At 44.3% G+C, this 24,327-nt stretch overlaps 1 protein-coding gene across 1 annotated transcript in view; it reads left to right on the plus strand.

Moving 5' to 3' along the window:
• Nucleotides 1-983: 983 nt before the first annotated feature.
• The window catches only part of gal3st3 (galactose-3-O-sulfotransferase 3), a 37,028-nt gene continuing 13,684 nt past the window's right edge, over nucleotides 984-24,327 (plus strand). The window contains exon 1 of the mRNA XM_030431480.1: nucleotides 984-1,487. The gene's annotated coding sequence lies outside the window, so the exon portion shown is untranslated. The remainder of the gene's footprint in view (nucleotides 1,488-24,327) is intronic.

Here is a 24,327-nt window from a genome sequence, read left to right on the forward strand (position 1 = left end):
CTGCTCCTGAAACGCCACGTCGGCAGCCCCACCTTTGATTCCATGACTTTGTGACATCACGCCACGTCACCATGTCACACATATACCTACATGTATGCCTATGTTCGCAGTAAATGTGAAGCTAACTTGTAGCTGAAAACAGAACAACGCTGATCTGAGACACGGTGAGCAGTGCTGGCTCAGTCGTGTGTGAGCTGGCCAATCAGAGCAGCCTGGGTAGTCAGGGGTTCTTAAAGTGGCAGGAGCGGGAACTAGTAATGGAAGAGGAAACTGTCTTAGTTTGACTCGACTTGTTCAAAACGCTGATGGAAAGACAGCATAAGAAGGCTACAGGGCCCGGATTTGTGTTGCTACGCCCCTGTCCTCATTACTACCAATAACATCCTCTGTTAGGAAAAAGGGTGAGAATAATGCATGAGGGGGGCCGATAGCTTTTGCCTGTAGGGCACACTAATCACTAAATGCACCCCTGACTGGTGACTGCATTTACATACTTAGAGGTATCACGCTCTAGTTCAAATTCAAATGAACTTTATTTGCATGACAGATGCTTTTATATTTCCAAGCACAGTGAAGAGGAAATAAGGGTAATATTTTCACAATAAGGTACACAGGTACTTCTTTTTATTCTTTAACCTCTTCTGTTTAGGGGTATTTTCCTTTTTCTTAACTTGTTTTAATGTTTCGTTTCTTGTCGTCTTCCCACTTGTTTTTAATGCTCAAAGCAATTTGAGTCACCTTCTGCCTGAATTGTGCCATGCCGATAAACTTTCCTCTTGGCACCTTTGCATCATGTGCACACTTGGACTTTTTTACGCGAGGCACGTCATCCTCATTTGTTTGGGAATCAATTTAATCTTCTCTAATGGTGTCGTTCCTGATTCGTTCCTCAGTAACTACTAACGGTTATTTTTCTGCGCGCGCCTCGTTGCGAAGCGTTACGGAAATCGGCCAGATGATGATGATGATGATGATGATGAACGCGGGACAGAAGCGGTACTGCAGCCGGGCCGGCACGCATCACAGGCACAGACGCGCGCGCATTGGCTGGAGAGAGAGAGAGAGGGAGAGAGAGAGAGAGAGAGAGAGGACCGTCTCCCGTTTTGTTGCACATGAGTCGCGAGGAGCCCGTGATGACAGACAGACAGCCGCTCCGCCGCCTCACTGACTGCGACACCTGAACAACCACAGAACCCGGCGAAGGAGAGCCAACTGTTAGGCGAGGAAGGAGGAGGAGGTGGAGGTGGTGGCGGAGGTGGTGGTGGAGTGGAGGCTGTCCTGAAAAAAAAAAAAAACATTTAAAAAAAGAGGAAAAGAGGCAAAAGAAGAAGAAGAAGAAGGAGAGGAGGAGGAAAGCAGAGCAGAGCAGAGCAGAGCGGGGGCACGCAGCCGGCTGGCCGGGACACGGAGCCACGACCACCGGCGGGGGGGGAGAGAAATCAGCGCCGCGACCGTCACATCACATCCCCGGCTCCGCGATGACAAAGGTGGGTGACGGTGTGTTCCCATTGTGTAATTCCCAGCATCCCTGTCCTACATGGCGCCTTTAATCCCCCATAGTAGAGTAGTAGTAGACGTGTCTGGCGTGCCGTGATGCTAAAAAAGAAAAAGAAAAACGTGTTTGTTGTGCCTCCGCTCAATTACGCACCCAGCAAGAAGAAAAAGCGGCGGATTTCTCCTGGATGAATGGGGTGACACTTGGCGGAGTGATTTCACCCCCCCCCCAAAAAAAAATCCTAATCTGATCTGGCCCACATTTCGAGACGAGACCTCCACCTCCTCCTCCCCTCCCTCCATCTCTTCCCTTGAGGAGGTTTTTGTGGTTGTTTATGTCCTGGGAGAAGCGTCGGAGGAGGATGAGGGCAGGGGGGGAGAGAGGTGGCGAGGTGGGGGGGTGTTTATCGTGATGGTCTCCTTGAGCGCCCCCAGGCTCGTCGGGGATGATTGAATGATTGATTCCGCCTTCGCTCGGTCAGATTATGAATGTGAACACCTCACATGCCGGCAAATTAATTAAAACCAGATTTACCACCGCGTGAGGATCGTTTTGTGCAACAACAATTAACGACACACTATTTATAGCTGGAGCTTTATCATTATTATTATTATTATTATTATTATTATTATTATTATTATTATTATTATTATTAACAGATGGAGCTGCACAGCCCCCTTGCTCGATATTCAACATAAGGCAGATTTGATTGCCTCGCCATTAGTTGATTGCAAAGTTGGCTGAAGTTCGGTGTTTCGAGATCAATGACATGTGGTCAAGGTTTGTGTTTGTGAGTCTGACAGCACTGAAGTGATGGATGATGATGATGAAGAAGAAGAAGAGATGCAAAAAAAAATAGCACAAGGAGATGAAGAAAGAAATAGAAGCTGTTATTCCAACAAAGTTGGAATAATAAGACCCTTTCTTCGCTTCGTGGTGCCATAAACTGCATCTTTTCGCCTTTCAGCAAAATAATCAGTCGGCACACACACTCACACGCGCATATAAAAGTTAGGGAAATGAAACTTTCACGTAGATGTATCTGGTTCCCATCCAGTCTTTCATTTTATGGTTATGATTTGATTACAGATTGGTGACCGTTTTTTAATTCTCAGTTACAAATTTAGTACTAAATTCTTCCAGACAAAGGCAGACAATTGCTTTATTGCAGAAATGTTAAGGTGAGATAATAAGGTTTTAAGTTTAAATGGGTATAACAGCAATAAAAGTTGTAAAATTTCGATTGAATGCCTAAAAGATAGCTGCAAAATAAGCTACCCACATGTTTTCGACAATCTTGAATGGCATCTGAGCTTCGCTTTAAGCCGGACTAATTCACTATTTACGGCTCGATTTCTACTCTACATTTATTGTATAGCAAAGTCAGTTACTAAGACGTTAGAGCATAAAAACTGTTTCTCATTTATACAGAAATCAAACCGGTCGGGAAGAAAATGATAAACAAGGTTAGCTAAAGTCAGCTAGCTACTAGACACTTTTGATTTTACAGACTTGTTTTGTAAGTTGAAGTAGAAAGACTTGGACTCCAAAGTCTCTCAAAGTTTGTTTACTTCAACTGCGATAAAAGTTGTATAGTATCAAATTAATGCCGCAGAGATAAAACCAGACAGGTGACAGTAGGCTTCTCCAAACTTTGGACAATTTAAATGGCGACTGAGCTACGCTAGTTAACTTTTAGGGTGGCTAGTTTAACTGGTGTTCCTTTTTTACAGCGTGATTTAGCTACTTGTGGTACAATTATGAAGACGTTGGAGCATAAAAGTTGATTTATATTTACAGGAAACAAAGGGTAAATTAAAAAAAGGTAAATTAGCTTAAACTAAAGCTATCTAGCTAGCATTCTGGATTGACTTAGCTACTCCCTTACACGTTGTGGTTTCATAAACTCAGTTGCTGATTACAGGATGCTGAAGCTTAAACATTGATTGTCAGTTACAGGAAACAGGTCAGAAAAAGTCGGTAAAATAGCTTAAGCTAAAGCTAGCATTCTGTCTCAACTCAGCTAGCCAGAGGTCAGTCTTTTACCTCCTACCTTTGTAGCTACACAGAACAAAATTATAAACTTTTCTTTCGGCTCCCAGCCTTCACAAGTTAAATTGAGAGTATGGAGACTTTTTCCGTGCACACAAATGGCTTCTTTTTCTCACATTTTCCTCTCAGAATTTATTAAAAATCTGTGTTTGGCAGCGCCAGTCCTTTTGCCAAGATATTCCATCCACCTGCCAGGTGTTGCATAACAAGTATCTGATTAAACAGCACGATTATGGCACAGATGCACCCGGAGCTGTACACAGTAACAGGCTACTGAAACGTGCAGTTTTCGTCGAGCAGCAAAATGCCTCATGTGTAGCAGGTTCGGAGGGGCGTGTGCTTGGCATTGCTCGCTGCAGGAATGTCCACCTGAGCTGTTGCCCGCTTCACCACCATTAGCCGTCCTCAGTTTTCGAGTAGTTGGCAGTGCATCCGACCGGCCTCACAAACGCAAGATCATGTGCCATGTGAGAACCTGGTGCTTTTTCCCCTCCATATATGTGTACATTCCTGTCCTGTCTCCTCTCTCCGTGTCCGTCTCTCTCCTCCTCCGTGACTTCAGGAAGTAGGTTAGAAGAAGGGAGGGGAGGTGACTTAATAAACCCTTTTGCGGCAGGTCATTTACAAGCACAGACCTGAAAAGGTTCCCTTTTTTTCCCCCGGCATGTCCACAAGAGAAGGCACAAGACCGAATGATGAATGTGCGCTCTGTTTGGAGAATAGCGAAGCAGGGAATAACAATGGAGGTGAGGAGGGGAGAACAGTGGCACGCACACACACACACACACACACACACATACCAACACAAGCCTCTTAAAAACAGTCAATATGATAAAGTGTGTGGTGCTGACTAGGATTCACTGCGTCGTTGTGTTAAACCTCATCACAAGTCTTTTTAGACGGAGGGCGCCCTTTAAAGGCCGCCGCTCTGTGAAAGTAGTTTATTTATACAATATTAGACTTTGATATACAGCTCCGTGGCTGCTTGCCGTACACTGTCCCTGAAGATGCTGTAGTTTTTCAGGCCCCGGGCCAAAAAAAGTAGAGCCGTTAACTGCTCTTTCCCCCGGAAGCAAAATGACTCAGAAACGTTGGTATGTGACATAAATACCTCCATTTGTCCAAAGCTGTCAGGCAGTTTGCAGATGTTTCCATGACGCTGAATGTTTGGGATTTAGGACAGCCAGTAAGGGTGATGCCCAAGTGCCTTTGAGCAACAACATCTCATCCAGAAGTAGATCACTCCACGTAGAGTATGTAAAAGACAGATAAAACAAAACAAGTGACTTCTTAGATCAAAAGATGATTAAATAATGAATATTTCTCATCATCTATTAAATAAAAATATTAATTTTCTTTGTTCCAAGCTAGTCCCAATCTTATTTTGGCGGGTCGCTGGGCTGCAGCTGACAACTCTTGATGTGATTATTTGACTAATTAAATGACTAACTAATGTAGTTCAAATGCAATTTTGAAATTTATTTTAATGTTATTTTTATGCCCCTGTAAAGCACTTTGAGTTGCGTTGTGTCTGAACTGTGCCACTCAAATAGCCCTGCCAATTGTTTAATTTACTAAACGGCAAAAAGTTGTGCTAGACCATTACTTTCCAGAGCCCGAAGAGACGTCTTGTTCTGTCCAAAAGAGAGAGAGCAGCTCATTTGATCCTCTAAATTTAGACAATGTTTGGAGCTGGTTTTGGTTTTGCTACGATTGCATTTTACAGTTAAGATCCAGTGTACAGGATTTAGTGGCACGTAGCAGTGAGGTCACAGAGTGTAACCGACCGACAGTGTTGTTATCTAGACCACCTTAAACCCAGGCCATCATGACCGGTCTGAGTCCCACGCCCCATGACTCATTTACAGAAAACATGTGGAACCTGCGAAACGACAGGCTCTCCACAGTCGCATGAAAAACACCCCCGGAAGACACATTTATATCCTAATTTATATTTAATCCCCTTTATTCACGTCTTGATGAAATAATCAAAAAGCACCGCAGGGATGATTTTATGTGTGGGAGACGCAAACACGAAGGAGCCGAAATCAACTTTGCAGCCTTTATTCAATACTCTTTTTTTCAGTTTTTTTATGAGCGTCAGCTGGGCAATTCCTCTTTTCATCACTATCGTGGGTACAGAAGGTATCAAGCGGTTATATAATACGGTGATATCTCTGCAGCTGAGGTCCTGATTGGTCTTGAAATAATGTCCAGAGTCTTCTTTGTATGAGAAAACAAACGTTAGACCGAGATCTTTAAAAGCTGGTCTTGATACCAATGTCGCTACCAACAGAATACCCCTCGTCTACAGTGGCTGCAAAAAAGGTTCAGTTTCAGATGATTATACATTAATGAAAGCGTAATTCTGATTATTAAATTCCATTTCTATTCATTCTTAAACCTCTCTAAATCCTACACACTGGACCTCTATTATACATTTCCTGCGCTCCTGGAGGAAGCATTGTTTGAAATGTCTGGATGACGGACGCAGAGTCAATTAATTCACCTTGAGCTATTATTTAACCTGCAAAGCAAACTAAGACGAAAGTCTCGGTCGCGACAGTGGCGAAGGCTGGAAGGAGGACACGCGAGGTCGGCCACGATGTGTGTTAGCAGAGGTCGTGACTGGTGTTTAAGATGGCCTGAGTGATTAGAGCGCTTGTGATTAAAAATTTACTTGTGGGCATCTCGGCTCGCCGCAGAGAACTGAGGGGAATTTATGTGTGTGTGTGTGTGTGTGTGTGTGTGTGTGTGTGTGTGTGTGCATGCGTGCATTTATACTGCAACATGTGGATGCGAGCCCAGGCCAGATTAATGCTCCATGTTAACATACCTCTCTGTTTGACCCTGGCGAGCCTGCAGAGAACACACACACACACACACAAACACACACACACAATCACAAACACCATCCACTTGATCTCCTGTTGGGTTAATGCCGCCCTTGAGTGGCCCTCCTTACTGAGGCATGTAAGCGCGCACACACACACACACACACACACACACAAACAAACAGCGAACAGTTGCCAACTTTCAACCACTTTGATGCATTAGCACAAAGGTGCATTTTCTCATCGCTGTGCCGCGGGGGACCAAATTGATTTCGATGTGCAGGCGCGCTCATGCACGCACACGCAAAGATGTCAGCCGCATTTCCAGATGAGAGGCGAGGTCAGAGGTGACGGAGGGAGCATGTGAAGTTCAAACTGACCTCTCTCGTCAGTAGGACTTGCTCACAAGGAGGCAAAGGCTTCAACAATTTTTTCAAATGAATTCTGAAGCACTCTATCAGTCGTCAAGATGAAAATAGAAAGGCTTCTATTGCGTGTTAGCCGTGGTTCTGACTGTGGCCGGCAGTGCCAGATGAAGACAGATGGATGAGGGTTTTGCCGGGGTCTGGGCCCGGCTCCAGAGGAGCTGCCCTTGCTGCGAATGTTTTCATCTACTTGTAGATGTCAGACAGACAGATTCCAGCAGCTCCTGGATTAAAATGGTCTGGGCAGGAAGATTATGGGACCAAAGTCCTGTATCTGGATGGCCCTGCTGTTCCGCATAACACGAAATGCATTATTTATTATTAATACTGAGAGCATCTCGGTTTGGTTTGTTGTTGCGGTCGGGCAAAACTTCCCTGTGGCCGGTTCTCCACTCAGACAAGGTTCAAAGCTCGACTCTGATTCATCATTAAAACTGTGATTATCTTTACTCTAGTAACATTTCTATAAATGTTCTTTAACAGCTTCAACAGTCAGTTTAGGTATGTTGTTAGAGGTTTGGTTTCAGTCTTGATAAACTGTATGGATGCTGATATATATACTTATAGCATTATTTATAGCTGTATTGATTTTAATTGATCAATCAAAAAATTGAAGAACAGGATAACTAAAGATTAAATGCTGAGTCAACATTCTCACTAATTAAAACACTGTGATGAATCTGTTTTTTTAATAATGACAGCAGCATAAGAATAAATGTAAAAATAAATTTCTAAATTGCTAACTATGTAAAATTGATGAATTTCTTTTATAGAGACTTGATGTTTTATGACGGGTTAAAGCTGCGTGTTTGATACAAGCAACTAAAAAAAACAAAGCTAAATATGATCAAAATATGGGTTGATACATGAATAAAAATACAGTAGTAGTGTAACAGGTTGTAACTTGTACTTTCTGTTACAGATAGATATACTACATAAAGTCGTGCGCTTTATTGCCTCTCCACTAAAGAGTAAATGTTTTGTGTCTGTGTCTGTTTTTTTGTTGGTTGGTTTGTCAGCAGAATTACACAAAAACGACTTAACAGCTTTCCACAAAACTTAGATGGAGGATCGGTTTCATCCCAGAATAGACCCCATTAAATTTTGGTGTGCATCCAGATAAAGAGACGGGTTGGGGTTAGGGTTATACAGCGCTTTTCCACATTTTTCGCTCATTTCTTTAGGTAGAGTAAGGCATGGATAAGACGTTCATGGTAGTAACTGAAGGATAGTCAGATGAGTTTTCAGCAGATCTTCGTTCATGGGAGTTATGGCCACCGTAACGGACAAAGTTCAATTCAAGAAATCAGTGAAAACGGAGCCCCTAGATGGTCAACCTCTCATACGACCATTTAGACACGAGTGGATCTAAAAATGAAAGAGGCTTAAACTTGATTCTCGATGTTGGAAACACCAGCTGAGAACAACCTCTTCACAAGTGCCAATTTAGTAGCGCATGGAGCGTTCTATCGCTCTGTGGAAACTGAAATCTACACATTTACAATATCACATCAACCAGGCAACTACGTCTGTTGGAGAGAGCTGGAAAAGCTCTGGAAAAGCGTTAGAATGGACCTTGTTGTTTCCGTTGGTGCCTATCAATTTATTCTTTTCCCTCTTATTCTGATGAAAAAAATTAGATTACAGTTTTATATAACCGTTCCCGTAATCAGATTATTGCTTTAAACAGGATTAGAGACATGACATACCCAATGTTGTGTTTACCGTTTAAAATGCGGTTCCTAATCTTTCACAGATTGGGTTTTTTTTTTTTTTTTACCTCAACTGTTTCCCCGCCTTAAACCTGAAGTGAGGTAAAAGGCTTCCTGGTGTTGATTGAGAAAGATTGGGGCGTTGTATTTGCATCCAAAAAACATCGCCCTCTTCGCGCTGCCGTTCCCATGAACCCTGAGGAAACACAAAACCCCCTCGGAAAAGACAAGGCTCATACGGCGAAAGGTACCCACATCAAACAAAGCGTTATCATCCGGGAGAACAACTGAGAGCGGTCAGTAAGGACACACTGTGTCGGCTATCAACTCCAGGGTCCGGAACAACGAGCCATTCGATACGTTATCTATAGAATCCGTCGCACAAGATATTCTAGAAACCAGATACTCCGGAGTGAATATCACTTTTCAGCACCTGCATCAATGAGGGGCTTGATAAGATAGTTCTGCACGACACCACTGCCTTTTAAGAGGAGTACCGTACAGCAGTAGTTCTGTTATTGTCTGGTTCTGTTTGCCTTCTCCTGAGCAAACCTTGTATACCTCTGCAGAAAGTCCTCAAGCTGAGCATCTTTTTATTACACTGGATCATATTACCTCTGATTCAATAGCCTGCAAGGTGAAAGCTGAAGCACTTGGACAAGGATTAACACAGGACATCTTCAAGGACTGAACGGTGCTGACAAGTGTGTTGCTATTCTTTGTCGGGCATTGTAATCTTTAGACGAATTTGGCATTAATACTGACATTTTTTACACTTCCTTCTTCAGGATTTCAGCAAAAACATGACAGTTAATACTTTAGATTTGTAAATACAAGCAGAGGATTAGATTTCGAATCCATTTCGGTGTCTATTTCGCCCGAAGACAAGATTTTTAGGTGTAATTTGAGCACCAGAGCAGTTTATTTTAAGGTACCTGCGTCGTTTGTTTTCAAGGGCTACAACTATGATTAAGGGCTGCACAAACAATTGATTCATGCCTCTGAATTAGATTGTTGCTCTGTTTTACTTTTAATTTCCTCTCAGTTTCCACACACATTTTTCATCCCAAAATGGCCACAACTTAATGATGGTGTTGACCCGCCAAGGCAAACGATTAAAAGCCTCGTTAAAGTGCTAAAGATGTTCCCTCCAGAGTCTTAGGGCGTTTTCACACCTATAGTTTGTTTTCTCCTGTCCGAATCGGGGACCAACTTGTTACAATGTTGCATATTACCTCGAGTTTGGTTTGTGTTCACACAGCAGCATTTACGAGTGGACCAAAATGTGTGATGTGCGAGGAAACTGCTCTCTAATTGGTCTAAATTTTGAAAACGAAGCAGCGATTCAGCTGAATTTAGCACCAAGCAGACAGGAAGTCAAGCACTGAAACAACAACAATATGACATCCGGTTACTTTTCAAAATAAAACACTCCGTGTTTACAGCAACACACAAATCTCAAAAAAGAGACAAACACAAGCTCTTCTGCTGATCCTTCGGTGTTCATGTTTTTATGACACAGACCTATAACTGCGGTCGCAAGTGATCATGTGATTATCACGGAAACTCCTCGGCCTCGAGACGCCAGCTGCCTACTGTACTGCACCGTGTCCGACTCAAAACTCAACCGGGGGTTACCGGACGGCGGAGCAAAACACCTGATCGGGTCGTAACGCAGCGGACACGTATCCAGTGGAAATTTGGGGTTAAGCACTGATGCTTCCTGCAGTTGTGTCGGATCGAGTTGGATCATGTTCTCACCACAAACGAACTGTACCAGAGTTTGTTTGGAACCGGACCGAGACCACCTCTTCCACAAGGTCTCGGTCCGGTTGTTTTGGTCCGCACCCGAGTGCGATTGATGTGTTCACACCTTCCAAAACGGACTGCACCAAGGGGGTAAACGCTCCAGGGTTCGATTCAAACGAATTAAACAAGGCAGGTGTGAAAACGCCCTTACACACCCTGCCGATGTTGGTTAAAGGAGGACTTTAAACCTCATGATTGTTTTACACCAGTCTCACCATATGGCACATGACTGACCCATGTCTTCCACACATTTTTTTTTATTTGTATGATTGTTTTGTTTGTCTCTTAGTGGGAATTCTGACAGATGGTTCCAGCTTCTGACAAGATTTGTCAGCCAGTAGTATAACGATGTTGGAATGACGTGGTATTCGTGATCATCAGCGATCAAGAGTCTTGGTAGTTGCTAGTTTGTGGGGAGGGTTTGTGTTTCCTACTGCCTAATGTTAGCTGGAGAACGTTAGTGAGGTTTTTGAGGGAATCATTCGTGGCAATTCAGTCGTTTTTTTAAAGACATTTTTGAATATATGCTGGTTAATTACGAACTGCGTACCGTGTAATGTCAGGACCTGTATAATGAAGTGTTACCTGAGAAAGTCTGGTGTTTGTGCCACGTGTGAAACCAAAAGGAAGCGTTGACCTATTTCAATGAACCTCCGTAACCTGCAAAGTCCTGATGCTTTGGGATTATAGGCCGGTTTGTCCACCATCCCAAAGCTGGGAAGGACACTTTTCTTACAAATAGGACCTTTAACTGAAGTAGATATTTGGTTATTAAAACCCAAAACGCCAACTTTTCCTCAACCTAACCAAGTAGCTTTGTTGCCCAAAACCCGATGTTAAAAGCAACGGTCACCTGGCGATGAAGACAAAGGTCTCACGACTTTGCCCGTTTGATGTTGTGTTACTGCTTTGTTGTTTATTGTACAGGTATGTTTTAATAGTCTTCTTGTCGTTGGATCGTCTCACTGCTTTGCCGACGATTTAGTGGTGTCGTTCAGTCTGAGAATTGCTGATCTTCCATGATACAAGTTGAGGGCGGTACGATGCCTGCGACATGCAAAGCAGTGATGGTTTTGCTGTGTGTGCATGTGTGTGTTACCTTTACTTATGTGTATACGTCAAAGTTTGCGAGTTTATGAGGTCTGGTTGCTGTACATGGGCTTTATTTATTCACACAAGTGTCTGTGTGTATGTGTGTGTTGGGTGGAGGGGGGTGCAGAGGGCGGCCTCGCCTGGGGGACCTTGTCTGGCCCCTTAATTAATCCGCTCTCTGGCCGGAGGGTCTCTGTTATCGGTCTGTTACAGAGAAGCTGGCTGCGTCCTAAAAGCACGACCCCAGAGAGCACAACACAGGAACAAGCACACGCGTTTGTACTTCTGCACTTGTGGGGACACTCATTGATTCGAATGCAATCCCTAGCCCTAAAAGTATGACTACAGGCTTTTTTTACAACACCAGGAAGTGATGTAAAAAAACCCACCTTATTTTGCTATTTTTAAGAGAGTGAGTGGAAAATTCCATGATCCGTCCCTCCATCCGGATCTGCACCAAAAGTTATCGTGGTCTATTCTGTTCCGGGACCCACCTTCAATCCGAGTTTCGTGGAAATCTTTTAAGTAGTTTCTGTGCAATCGTGCTGAGAACCCAACCAAACAAACGAACAGAAGCAGATGAAAACATACAGCGCATGTCTAACCCCGATCTACGACTCAAAGATTTATAAATGTCAGCACGCCATACATTAGTCTGTGATGTGGTCACACAGTGACAGTGACAGTATGAATAATCGAGGAGAAAAGTTGAGTTGTCGTTTTGTCTTTAAAGGTATTTCTCGAGGCTCACGGATGTTTCCTTTCTTCCCAGGATAATAAATGTTGACGCGGAGCAATCCGCCTTTAAAATCCAATATTTGCACAGATTGTGCCAGCCTGCTCTGGTCTCCATCTTCACCGGGATGTGCGTTATCTCAGAACCAAGTTCGAGATCAAGCCTCGATCCGGCCCTTTAACGAGGACCGGCCGAAAAAATGTCCGCTTTGTCCAAAAATATCCTCGTTGTCAAGCTCTTAAATACCTCGGTCCTCACAAAGATAGAAGACAGACGCCAGAGGAAGCGTGGCACGGAAACAGTAAATACAGGTGTGCAAGCAGCCGGAGATACGAGTTGGCATACCCACACACTGCGTGTACAAACACACACCATGTACGCGGGACCCACACAAATTACGCACATAAAAGCAGGCCGCATCACGCTCAAACATCACACACATACACACACTCTTTCCCTCAACAACACTTTTTTACTTTTCCTGTAACACACATCACTATCAGTTCAGCCGGCTAACCGCAAAGGAGTCCGGGTGTTTGGTCGAGATGCTCGAGCGGCGCGTGAAATCTGATTACAGTCTTAAACAGCTTCCCTCAGCGGCGGGAGGGCGAGCACCGTTACTGCCGCCTCACTTGCCCGGTCTGGCTGCCCTCCACTTAATATTCCTTTTTTTTCCTTTCCTGTTTGTGGGTCCCTCTGTCTGCTTCACTGCTCTTTATAATGGTGCTACAAGCCGGGTCAGTGGTTAGATAGACTCTCTTGTCCGCGAAAGGTCACATGTTTGATCCCTGCGACAGGCGGCATGTGCGTTCTGCTGCGGTGGTCTCGAGGAAGATTAACATTTTAAAGGGAAAACACACTTGTGGCATGTTCGCGTGGACAGAGTTGTTTTTTTTCCACCGCGGCTTCAATTTCAGGAGACAGAGAAAAAAAAGACATGTTTTAGAGTCAGTAGCTGAGAATGTGGCTTCCTTCAAAGACGCGACTATACATTGATGTCAAACAGAGAGAAATCTTTAACATAAGAGGCAGAGACAAAAGACCGGCATGCCAGACAGCCGCATGACGAGTGGTTTAGAGTGATGTGCAGCCTTTTCTCGAGTTGTGGCCCTTTGATGCGCGATTCTGCTTCTTCTTATGTTCTCCTTCAAAATAATGGGTCGAGGATTACAGGCAGAAGTAGAAAAAAAAAAAAAAGGCATCTCATTACTGGCTGGTGAATGTTGAATTTGTCCGCTGAAATGACTGATTTTAAGAGATATTCAGAGTCGGATCCAGACAACTTTATTGATCCCACCGCGGGGCAATCTGTTTGAACGACTGTGGTTGTGGCCACAAGACGTTAACTCTACCTAATTAGAAAAGATCGCAACGTTCAATGCAGCTTTGTGTTCCCGTTTCCTCCGACAGTTGTGAGGTATTTAAGAATGGCATCGTAGTTTGAGACCAAATAGGCTTTTTGCTCGGCACAGGAAGCAATATATATTAATATATTCCAACCTTTTCTCCTATTCTTCGTTAACTGTTACTTCTATGCTACGTACGTTACGTACATGATTTGCTATTGAATACACAATGATATACGCTGGGAAGTAGCAGTTTTTGTGCCTAGACCTAAACAAAACTTGGTAACAATATCTAGGTAACGTATTTAACATCACTTACATGAGCTCTTTTTTTATCGTGTGTTCGGCAGCAGTTAATTAGCTAATCAAGCTAATGTTGGAGTTGGTTGCCACATCCAGCTGACTTGTGAATCTTTCAAGCTAGTAGCCAAGCGAGTCGGTCATGCAAACATTTGCAGTTGATGTTACAGCAGATAAACACAGTGTTTGATTCATTCTTTACACTTTTTAGCTGTTTCCTTTTTGAAGAAGGTAAAAAAAAGAAGAAATCACAATCCATACTATATCAATCTCATATCTCATACAGCCCCACGTAATGTAGCCTACGTGACGTCTCCTTTCTTATTGTGCATTCTGGTGCTCTGTTGTTGGTAACAGACATAAGTTGATTTTAATGTTGGCAGATTAAGCTAACGTGTGTTTGTTAATCAAGCTAATGTAGGAGTTGGTTGCCAGGTCCTGTTGATTTGAACGTTTGCAGCTTAGAAAAGTCTACGTAGCTACTGGGAACTGCTTTTACTACAGCCAGGTGACGCTAAAACCAAAGCCCGCGATGCTAGATTACGATCGACTGGTCAATTCATTGAAGTAGAAGAAGACGGCAAAGCATTACGTTTGATTATTTGCCGCATTTGTGCGATGTTTTAAGTGTGGCCCCTATTTCTCTGTCTGGTGTTTTCTGAACGACCTTCTGTCCACATATTTCCTCTCAGTTCGACACGTTTTCTCTTTTCCTCTCATCTGTGTGATCATCTGCCGGCTGGAATCAGTTCCTCCACCTTCTCCGTTGCTTTCATCGCTGTGTGTGCGCCCCGTTTCCTGTGTTCAGCGATGCAGCGATACAGTAAAAAATATTCGCTTCAGCATAATCTGAAAATATAAGCAAAGACAGTCATATCTTCGGTGCAGGTTTATATTTTATTTTCGTGCACCTCTTCCCGCTCCTGCCGGAAAAAAAAATACTCCCTGACTTATTTTTTTTTTTTATCTGACATCGCCTTTTTATTCCCTCCCTTTTTTTTAAACTCCATTCTTGCCCTCTTTCTTAGCTCGACACCCAAGTTTCGCCGCAGGCAGCGTGCCATCTGCTTCTGACATTTTTAGAATGAGGAGAACTTGTGAGAACAGCGTGTTTATTGTTCCATTGTGGTTCATTATTCAGCGGGCAGCTATCTGGAGGCATCGTCCGGCGCGAGAAGCAGGACTGACACTCTGTGGAGAATCTGGAATTCGGAATCCGTCGCTCCGACTCCGTTCTGCTGCGGGTCCGGAAGCGACAGAACCAGAATGAGACCCTCCCGTTGGGGGCTCAGCAGTTCTCCGTTGACCTCTCTGCTACGCTGAGCGCCAGAGCCGAGCCTGGAAGCCATTTCAGCCACATGGATCTGAGTGACATGTTCACAACAAGCCTTGTCGCCTGTCACATTCATAGCAGGGGGACTCTTTACCAGTGGCAGCCGGCCAGTACAGGACACACGCGCGGCCTGCACTGACCACACAGCTTAATTCAAAGTCAGGAAGCTTAACAATTATTTTATCTTAAAGTGAAGTTATATAGAATGAAATTAACTGCTAACATGACAGTATTTTGCCATCTTTGCCACGCAGCCAGTCACACCTCCGAATGCACATTATTACTACCAGCAACAGCTTAAACTAACACAACAGCAGCTTAATGTTTGTGTGCTTTTTTTGCCTCCAGGTCTCATATTCCCTCCTTAAATGTTCTCTCCTCGTCTTAGATAAACACTCACTTCCACTCCTGGAGTGAAACACCTTCATTTGCCGGGTCTTAATCAGAACCGGACATCCTCTCCAGCCCGCTCCGCTCGCTAATTACTCCTAAAGTTTTTTTTCCAGAAACCACCACAATATCACGGCTTGTTTGCTTTTTAATTTCCCAATTATCACCGCAGACGCCGACCAGAATTAACCGGGGACCTTCGCTTCTATCGGCGCGATAAACGGGGTGATTTGCCTGCTACGGCGCTAATCAACAAACTAGACACCCAATTAAGCCAGTTTGACCCAGTCATAATTGGGTCTGAACGAGGACGCTGCCTTCTCAATCGGCGTTTAATTGCTTGTAGGGATTGCCACTATCAGAGCGATGTTGTATTGATCCAGTATGTATCGATTGTGCTTATTGCTGCTTGCACAGACGCTTATCGGTTCATTTGCCTATATTGTGTTTGTGAATGCAGCAATGTTTATGCAAGGCCTGCACAGGTTAGGGTCCTGCTTCGGGGGTAATGGCATCCGTTTTCACAATCAGAACTATTGAATGTGCCACTGCCCCGATTTGAGAACTGTTTTGCAATGTGATCGATGCTTTTTCCCCCCACACAAAGCAACTAAACACACCATGAATGCAGACATTTATTTTCTAAGTAGAAACCAGCGCACGATCTCCCAATCAGGACAGCTAAAAAGTCTAAATGAAGCATCAAAAAGCCTGGGATTGAAAAAAATCTGGCGCTGAGGACTCCAGGTGGAGCAATCATGTGATTTGAAAACAAGCAAAGTAAAACCAGGTGGCCTTAACAGGAAAGAGAAAGACAGAAGAGAGGAAGAAAATCAGAGGGAAATCATCCGTCGACAAATTTCTTGAAGAAGGAACAAAGGGAGAGAGGGCTTGAGTTGTGTTTCAGAATAATTTATATAGCCAGGGGCAGGATGGGTCTAAGAGAGGCGGAGATTTGTTTTGGGCAAACCACTAAATAATAAATCCAATAATATTGTTCAAGAACACAGAAATTGCCAAAAGCGTGCCTACTGAATCCTAAAAAACCAGAACACTTGTTCACAGCTGATCATTTTTAGCTGTGCATGATATTACCATTATATAATAAGATTCATTTAGCATCTCTGAACGCACCTCTAACAGCTAAGTGACTTGCAACGAGCTGAAAATACAGTGCGGCTAACTATAAATGTCACACACGAGCATGTAATTGCTAATAGCACTTTAATGTATATATATAGTAGCTCGGGATTTTTTGCCGCTGCGCTGACGAAAGCGTTCACACCATGTGCAACATAATCCTGTATAACATATGAATTCAGCGGCTGCATCAGACAAAAGTTGAGCCAGCAATGCAGTCTAGCTCCCAGGTCATTTTTCATGCAGTGCAGTTTAGCCCAAGATTAAATTATTGACACGCTACATATACAGTTGCGTGAGATTTCTTGGCTGGGACGCTCCGGTACAGAAATATAAACTATAAAACTGATAATAAATGGAAAACCTAGTACTCAGGGCTATACCGACCCTTGGACAATATAGTCCTTTTGACCTACCTAAAGCTGTACAATTCCCGCTGTATTCCTACCAGCCCTGGGCCAATGGTGCCTTCAGGGGAAGTCAGAATTTCTGACTCAGAAAGTTGGACGCACCTCACCAACCAGCTGACAGCTGCAAAGTTATTCTTTATTGGCACCTCTGTCGCATTTGTGTCTCGTGAAATCAGTTTTGCACACGCTACTGTCCAACTTATCCAGTGACACCACGTAATGTGCTGGTCTGGGTAACGATGTCAAACCTGGCAAGAACAACCGACTTGTTGTGCTGCTCTGATTTCTGACTCCTGACATAAATGGAACGCGCCGTAAATGTCCGTGGGAACACGCAACTACAGCCGACAAGTCTGCTCTGTTAACTGGCAGCATTTAGCTCCGTGTATATAGTTGATGTTTTTAAGGAATAACCCCACAAAGTCGGGGCGAAGCCGTCAGCAAACATCAGGGTAGTGTCGGGGGTTAGCCCGCTACGGAAGGTGCCAGGATGGAGCCAGTGCCAACTTTCCTAACCTGGAGCTAAGAATGCTCTGAAGTGTGCAGTGTAGCGTATGAAAGACACACAGGCAGGAGGGAAGTTCTGCTGTTTAGGTTTGCATTTTAAGATGACGTGTCCCGAGCAGAAATTCTGATGATTTTGGGGGGGATTAGTGCATCCGTAACTTCTCTGTGATTAAGCGCTCGCCTCATCCACAGCCTTACACGTCTCTGTATCCGGTATTTTTTCCTGTTTAAACTAATCACCACAGACCACCCTGTCGGCCTGTCCACCTCAGTAGCATTCATGACTGGCTGATGAAAGCCGACAAGCCTTTTATACGAGCTCGTACATATTCCTCCGATGTGCCGGGCAGCCTTTAATGTTGCTGCCGTCTCCAGCTGTGACAGCGTCTTTGCTTAATTGCAGGCAGCTCCTTTTTTGGGGGGGATTTCTGCTCCGGTGCTGGCAGAATCAAAGCCCTCTGTGTTAAGATGCTCCCGGTGGGGTGTTTTGGTGGAGGGGTGAAAATATACAGTAACTCTGAGAGAAGCTGGCGTGTTTGGCTTCATAAATCTTGCTCATTTGTCATGCTGATAAAGTGGAGCCTTTTGCTTTTATCTTTAGTGAGGGAGGGGGGGGGGGATAAAAAAAATAAGCAGCACACTGCAGCAGAATAAACTGTCATCCAATAAAAGCAGGAACACAAAAGTAGGCTGTGGTCCAAATGAACCTGCCGGATGGCTCAGCTCCCTCATGCTCCACGCTAGTAATTGGCGCAGAGATTCAGTAGAGAGCGGCGGCAGGAGGGGGGCTTTGTGAAAGTGCAATTGAAGTTCTGTTAAAAAAAAAAAAAAAAGGAGCAACAAAAGCGAAAGAGTGTATGACACCGTTGGTTAGCTCAGTCAACGTGAACCCCGCAAGTCGGGCCTGTTGGAGCAGCAGGAAGCCGCTGCTTCGTCTGGTGGAGGTGCTTCGGGGGCTTCGCCTCGGAACATCAAATTAATTTGGCAAGGAGGAAGCCTACGCCTTATGTAAATGAACAGCTGAGTTTCAAAAGCACATTGAGTTCCCTGAGCAGAATATGAATGCAGATAAATAAAGAGGAGGGAGTGATATTTTGAAAGAGTGCACCCCCCCCGAACGCACACGCTCGCTGCTCGATCCTAACTGAAGGAGCGGAGCGGCAACCTTCGGAGCATTATGGAGCGCTTGTGATCGGAATTGCTTTTTTGTTTTTGCGGTGGCGACTGAGGCGTGAGTGACAAAAGCGTGAAAAAGGCCTACCGGAATAATTAGAAACCTCTCGAGTGTTCACTTGTAACCGAGGCCTGGAGAAAATTGAAGTGGTCGCTTCTGCTGTTCAAAAAAAAAAAATGACGTGCCAACTTTTCAAAAGGTCCCTCTGTGTTGGAATGGGTTTTCTCGTGCAGAAAATGAAGCCTTCATCTTTCACATTAGTTCGGCCCAGCTAATTTAAAGGTACGATTGTTTGGATGGACCGCAGTTGATATTTATGGCCCCCGGAGGATGGTCCTCTGTCCCGCTGATATTTGCCTACCTTAGGCTTAGGTTTTGTTTTTTTGGTTTGTTGATTTCCTGTTTTATTTTGTAGCTGTATCCTCTTGTGTGTTCTGTATCCATCCTGTGTTCCTGTGCTCCTCCCCAGCCTCAGTTCCTCCCACACGCCTGTGTCTAATCAACCTTGTACCCAGTTTCTTTCCCGCTGCGCCTCATTTCCTCATTAGTTTAGTTTGTATTTAAGCCTGTGTTGTTCCCTCCCTCGTCGTTGGTTCGTCTGTTTTCCGTCCTCGCGTCGGTCCTGCGTCTCCTGCGCTCCTGTGCCTGTTCCCCCGGTCCTTGTCTGTTCCTGATTTGTTCCCTGTGGTTTTCTGGTTTGACCTCAATTTTTGTATTTCCCTTTGCCTTCCTTTCGTTGCCAGTCTTTGTCACCTGACGTTTGAATGGATTTTGGATTTTCAGCTCGTTAAAACTTTTGTTTTTAGACCTGCCTGTCTCTGTGGGACTTGCATTTGGGTGCTTTTGTTCGAATTGTCACAGCAGGATCTTTTGCATTTTCCTGCATTCTGGTGACATTTAAAGAACAAAATAAGTAAAAAAGCATCCGCATTTTAATGTCAAAGAAAGTGTAAACCTGCGTTAAACTGTCGCATAAAGTAATATTTATCCCTTTTCATTCATTTAATTGTCTTCCACCGCTGACCTGCAGAGAGTCTGTTCACGCCGCTTCCCTGCGTTTTGTCAGCCTCTCGATGGGGACCGACACACAAGTCGATTTGTACAACTCCTTTTCCTTTCAAACTTTCCGTAAGAAACAGAAATTCTTCCCTCTGGGGCGTCTGAAATGTCTTCTCCTCTCCATTTCTCCGTACGTCTCTCACTCACTGAGGAGGACGAGGCGTAACGGAACAGCAGACTGCATGCTGTGCAGCGCCGGCGACAGGTTACGATGACTAAAAGGGGAAAATTGGAGTCTTGCGGTAAAATTGCCTGCTTTGTTGGAGTTTTAGGGTTTAGATTGTTCGCCTTTGCTGTTATTTTCTCCTTGTTTTCTTTGTTGAATATGAATTAATGGACATAGTGGAGCCTTTCTATATTTGTTGCCACTATTTCTGCTAATCAAAGAAGACACAGAAGCTCATTGTGGAGGACCTCTCACTTGATTTGTGTCCCCTGGGCACGAGGGCCACTGGTGAGGTGTCTCTTGTCATCCACACTGAAGGTGGCAAACACAGACGGTAGACACGGAAAGCCATGGAAATAGCAGAATTGAAAAGAGAGCGAGAGAGAGGAGTTCACACCCTGGCCAGCAGCTTTAGTCTCGTTATTAAAAACTGAACACCTTCCACCTCGGCCGCCGCTAGCAATCAGACATTATCACCCGAGGGTTGTCGAGGTGAAGCACGGCGCGTCCCGGTGAGGTTTGTTCAGCTGTTGTGGGGTGGCGTTTATATGCAAAAGAAAAAGAAGACGTACTCGCCAAAAGGGGGAACATTGTCTCGCTGATGTTTTTCTGCCTCTCCCTCTCGTTCCTCTCTCTGGATTTGGCTTAAGGGCGCGTGCCATAAAGAAATTACCTAAAAGGCTTTCATCAATAAGTACAAGGCCCCGATGTTGATTGTGCCAGCTCAATCAGTCTCGAGCCTCCTTCGTTTTCCTCCTCCCGTGTTCTCTGCTTGTCTTTCGTCAAATCTCATCTTTCTCTCCCTGCTGCCCTCCCCCCTGTCCTCCCCCCTCCACCGCTCTCTCATCACTCTCTCTGGGGGGTCATTTAGGGTGAGATAAAGCCTGTATCTGCGGGTCCGCGGGGAGTCTACCCTGCAGACAAGTAATGATCCGGACTCACTCCCGGGCGCACTCATGCACAGGGCGCACACATGCGAGCGAGCGCAGCTGCGCACACCGACATTAACATACATGTTTGGAGTGCAGACACGCACTCGGTTCGACTCCCTCCCCCTGTATGTCTCTAGCAGGTCCAGGAACAGGGCGGGGCTGATGCTTGAAAAGCACCGTAGGGACACTTGCCGGAGAGCCCTATAGCTGCCTTTACTGCTAAGATAAAGGGTTAGAGGGTAGAGTGATGGAGAGAGAAAAAGCCCAGTGGAGACGAGGAGGAGGAAGAGGAGGAGGAGGAGGAGGAGGAGGAGGAGTGGAAGCCAGTGAGGTGCAGTCTAGATTAAAGTAATGAGGGTTGGAGGGAGACTGTGGGGAGAAGGCGATAAGAGAAAGAGTCGGAGCGCAGGCAGAGGCTGTGATGTTGTCCGGGCTCGAGGCTCCTACAAAATAAGAAAGCGCCTGATTCACATCGACCGGGCAGCGCCAACTCTGCCGTTCACTCTCCCAATTAGGGTAATTATTAATGGATTTAAGATTTAAGTGATTAAAACTGTATCAGAGATGGGCACACATACATCAGAGGAGCATCTTTTTTACAAATTACATATGCTTGCTTTTCAGATCTATCACAATAAAATGCAAAATGCTGGTATGGGAAAATGTATGTAGCTAAAATACAGTTAATTGTGATAAAAGACATTGTGTACACACTGATATCACTACACTTTAGCCATTTAGTAGCCTTGATTTATTTAATTTATGGAAAGCCCATTTCCACCAGTTAAAACAAGAAAAAGACAAATAAGCTCGATGATAATTCCCATTGTAAATCATAATTATGACTTAAAAACTTAACATTATGGGACAGAAAGTCGTAATTATTAAACAAAAAGTCATAAATATGAGATGAAACAGTCAAAATGATTAAATAAAAAGTGATACATGTGAGATAAAAAGTCAGAATTATTATCTAGAAGTAAATAATTTGATAGAAAGTAAAACATTAAATATAAAGTGGACTTTATGAGATTAAAAGCCAACATTTATTGCATAATCCTTACTTTTCATTTCATAATGCTGACCTTTTATTCAATTTCTGACTTTCCTTGTCTCTCTTTTTTCAAAATAAAGCCAGCAGTTTCCTCCTGAACTGCGTAACTCACGTCCTCTGGATATAACAGTGGTAGCGTCTGTCCTTATTTCTATGAGGAAATTAAAGACCTGTCTTTGGAGCCATGTTTTCCCGCAAAGCCCCACCCTGTTTAACCGCTAAGAGCTCAGACAAAAGGTAATATAAAAGTGTGTTCATGTAGAGCTCAGCTGGATTGAGTCAGAAAAATGTTCAGGGCTTTGAACTCATCACTGGAGGTTATCCAGACTGTTTTTCATGTTGCTGCAGCGGAGAGAAGCCTCTATCGGGTCGACTGCGGCTGACATGTCTTCCTGATATTGCCTTCATGTACCCATCTGGCCCCCTATTTTGAAATGGGTTTAAAAATATCTGGAGGATCTGTGGCTTTACCAAATGGCATAAAGTCGAAGGAGGTACGACCGTAGAAAAAATAATTTCCAGCCTTATATCTCAGATTGATTTTGAGGATTTTAAGAGATAAAGCCTCAGACGTAAGCAAACAGCCTTCTTGGAGAACGAGCAGATTTCTTAGATCGCTCAGTACATCCTTTGAGGATTTCTCAGAACTTAACCGCATTTTTTTTTTCATCCTCCCCCCCCTCTGACACACTCCTCATGGTTAATACAGTAGCTCTCCACAGTGTGTTTCATAGTTTTTAAAAAAGGTCTTAGCATTTCACTTTCCCACTCTTGAGTAAATCCTCAAGCCATCAGGAGAATAAAGGCTTTGTCCTTGAGCTGTAACTCATGGCAGCTGCAGATGTTAATGTGTACAGCTGTTGCCTGCACAGCCTCCGTTCAGCCGCCCATCCAGTTGTTGTTTCTTTTTTTTTTTTCCCCTTTCTCCAACAAGGTCACCTTGTGAAATCCTACCCGTCACGCTCCGAAAACCCGCTGCACCTTGGAAATAGTTATAACCAGATGAGATACCTATTGATCCCCGCAGGGCAGGAGAACTGCTGGGCTGCACCGGGAGGTCAGACCTCAGGGTCAACAGCCATCAGACCGGGAGGGATCCGGTGTGCTGCTCAAGGACGTTTCAGCAGGATGGGTGCTGGATCGCTGCCGACGCGTCTTCGAAACTCACTTCTGGTTTTACAAGCCTGTCCTCATCAGACAAAGAGCGATTAAAGCAGCTTATTACAAATTATTTACGCTTCTTTTACGCAGTTTTACTTTCTTAACCTGAGCGAGTGGTTAAGAGCCTAAACCTGGGGCATTCATTCATTTTGAAGCAGGGGTCTACCACCTGATTTTTGCTATACGTGCGTTATGACATCATCGCGTCGCATGTCGTATGGTTAGAAAACCGGTGGTTACAGTGTTTACATGATCCTGTTCATATTGATCTAAAGTAAAAAAAAACAAAAAACATTATAGCAATTATTAGAATATATTTATTCTATTTGCAACAGGAGTATAAGATTTTCGGCCACACGTTGTACGTGCTTGATGGCGGCATGATGTCACGTGACGTGACGACAATGCAAAACGTGGTGCGAACACGCGGTGGCGCCACTGAGTGGAAGTTTAATAGCTGTAAGAAAGAGATTTAGAGAAATAGTGTTGACCAAAGTGTATTGTGTAGTTCTGATGTATATTGTAGCTCACATTTCAAGGTGTCCCCAAACGTAACATAACAACAAAAATACCAATAGAGGCACTGGCACATTTCTTCTATCGCAGCTGGAACATGTTTTTTTGTCTTATGTTATCTTATCCACCATAGTACTTGCTGGCTTAACAGAAACTAGCTTTCTCCACAGTGCCGTTGAAGGGCAGCACCGTGACGTTAATGTACCCCTCGGGTCTGAGGGCTGACTGTGTGTGTTAGTGTGTATATATTCACAGTGTGAGATGGTGCGTCGGGCTTTTGCCCTTGGTCTCCCGCAGCAACAGTCACCCCGTTACTGATGGTCCGACTATGGGTCATCTCCCTGGTGGCTGGGCCCTGAACAGCTGTGTGTATGAGTGTGTGTGTGTGTGTGTGTGTGTGTGTGTGTGTGTGTGTGTGTGTGAGTGAGAGAGAGAGAGAGAGAAAAAAAAGGGGGAGACAAGCTGACACATGTGCATACGCCGTCATTCGTCATGGCTTGGTATGCTGCCTGGTTCGCTACGCACGTTTTATAATGGCAAGGACAGGCGCGGTAATCACATTTTGATTAGAAAAAAGAAAAGGGGGCTTAAAGTCTTAAATGTATGCGACATTTTTCACAGATCATCTGAGGTCAAAGGAGAGGTCAAAGGTCATCATATGAGGATCAGTACAGATGACAAGAT

The sequence above is a fragment of the Sparus aurata genome, chromosome 10 (assembly GCF_900880675.1).
Source record: "Sparus aurata chromosome 10, fSpaAur1.1, whole genome shotgun sequence".
NCBI lineage: Eukaryota > Metazoa > Chordata > Actinopteri > Spariformes > Sparidae > Sparus > Sparus aurata.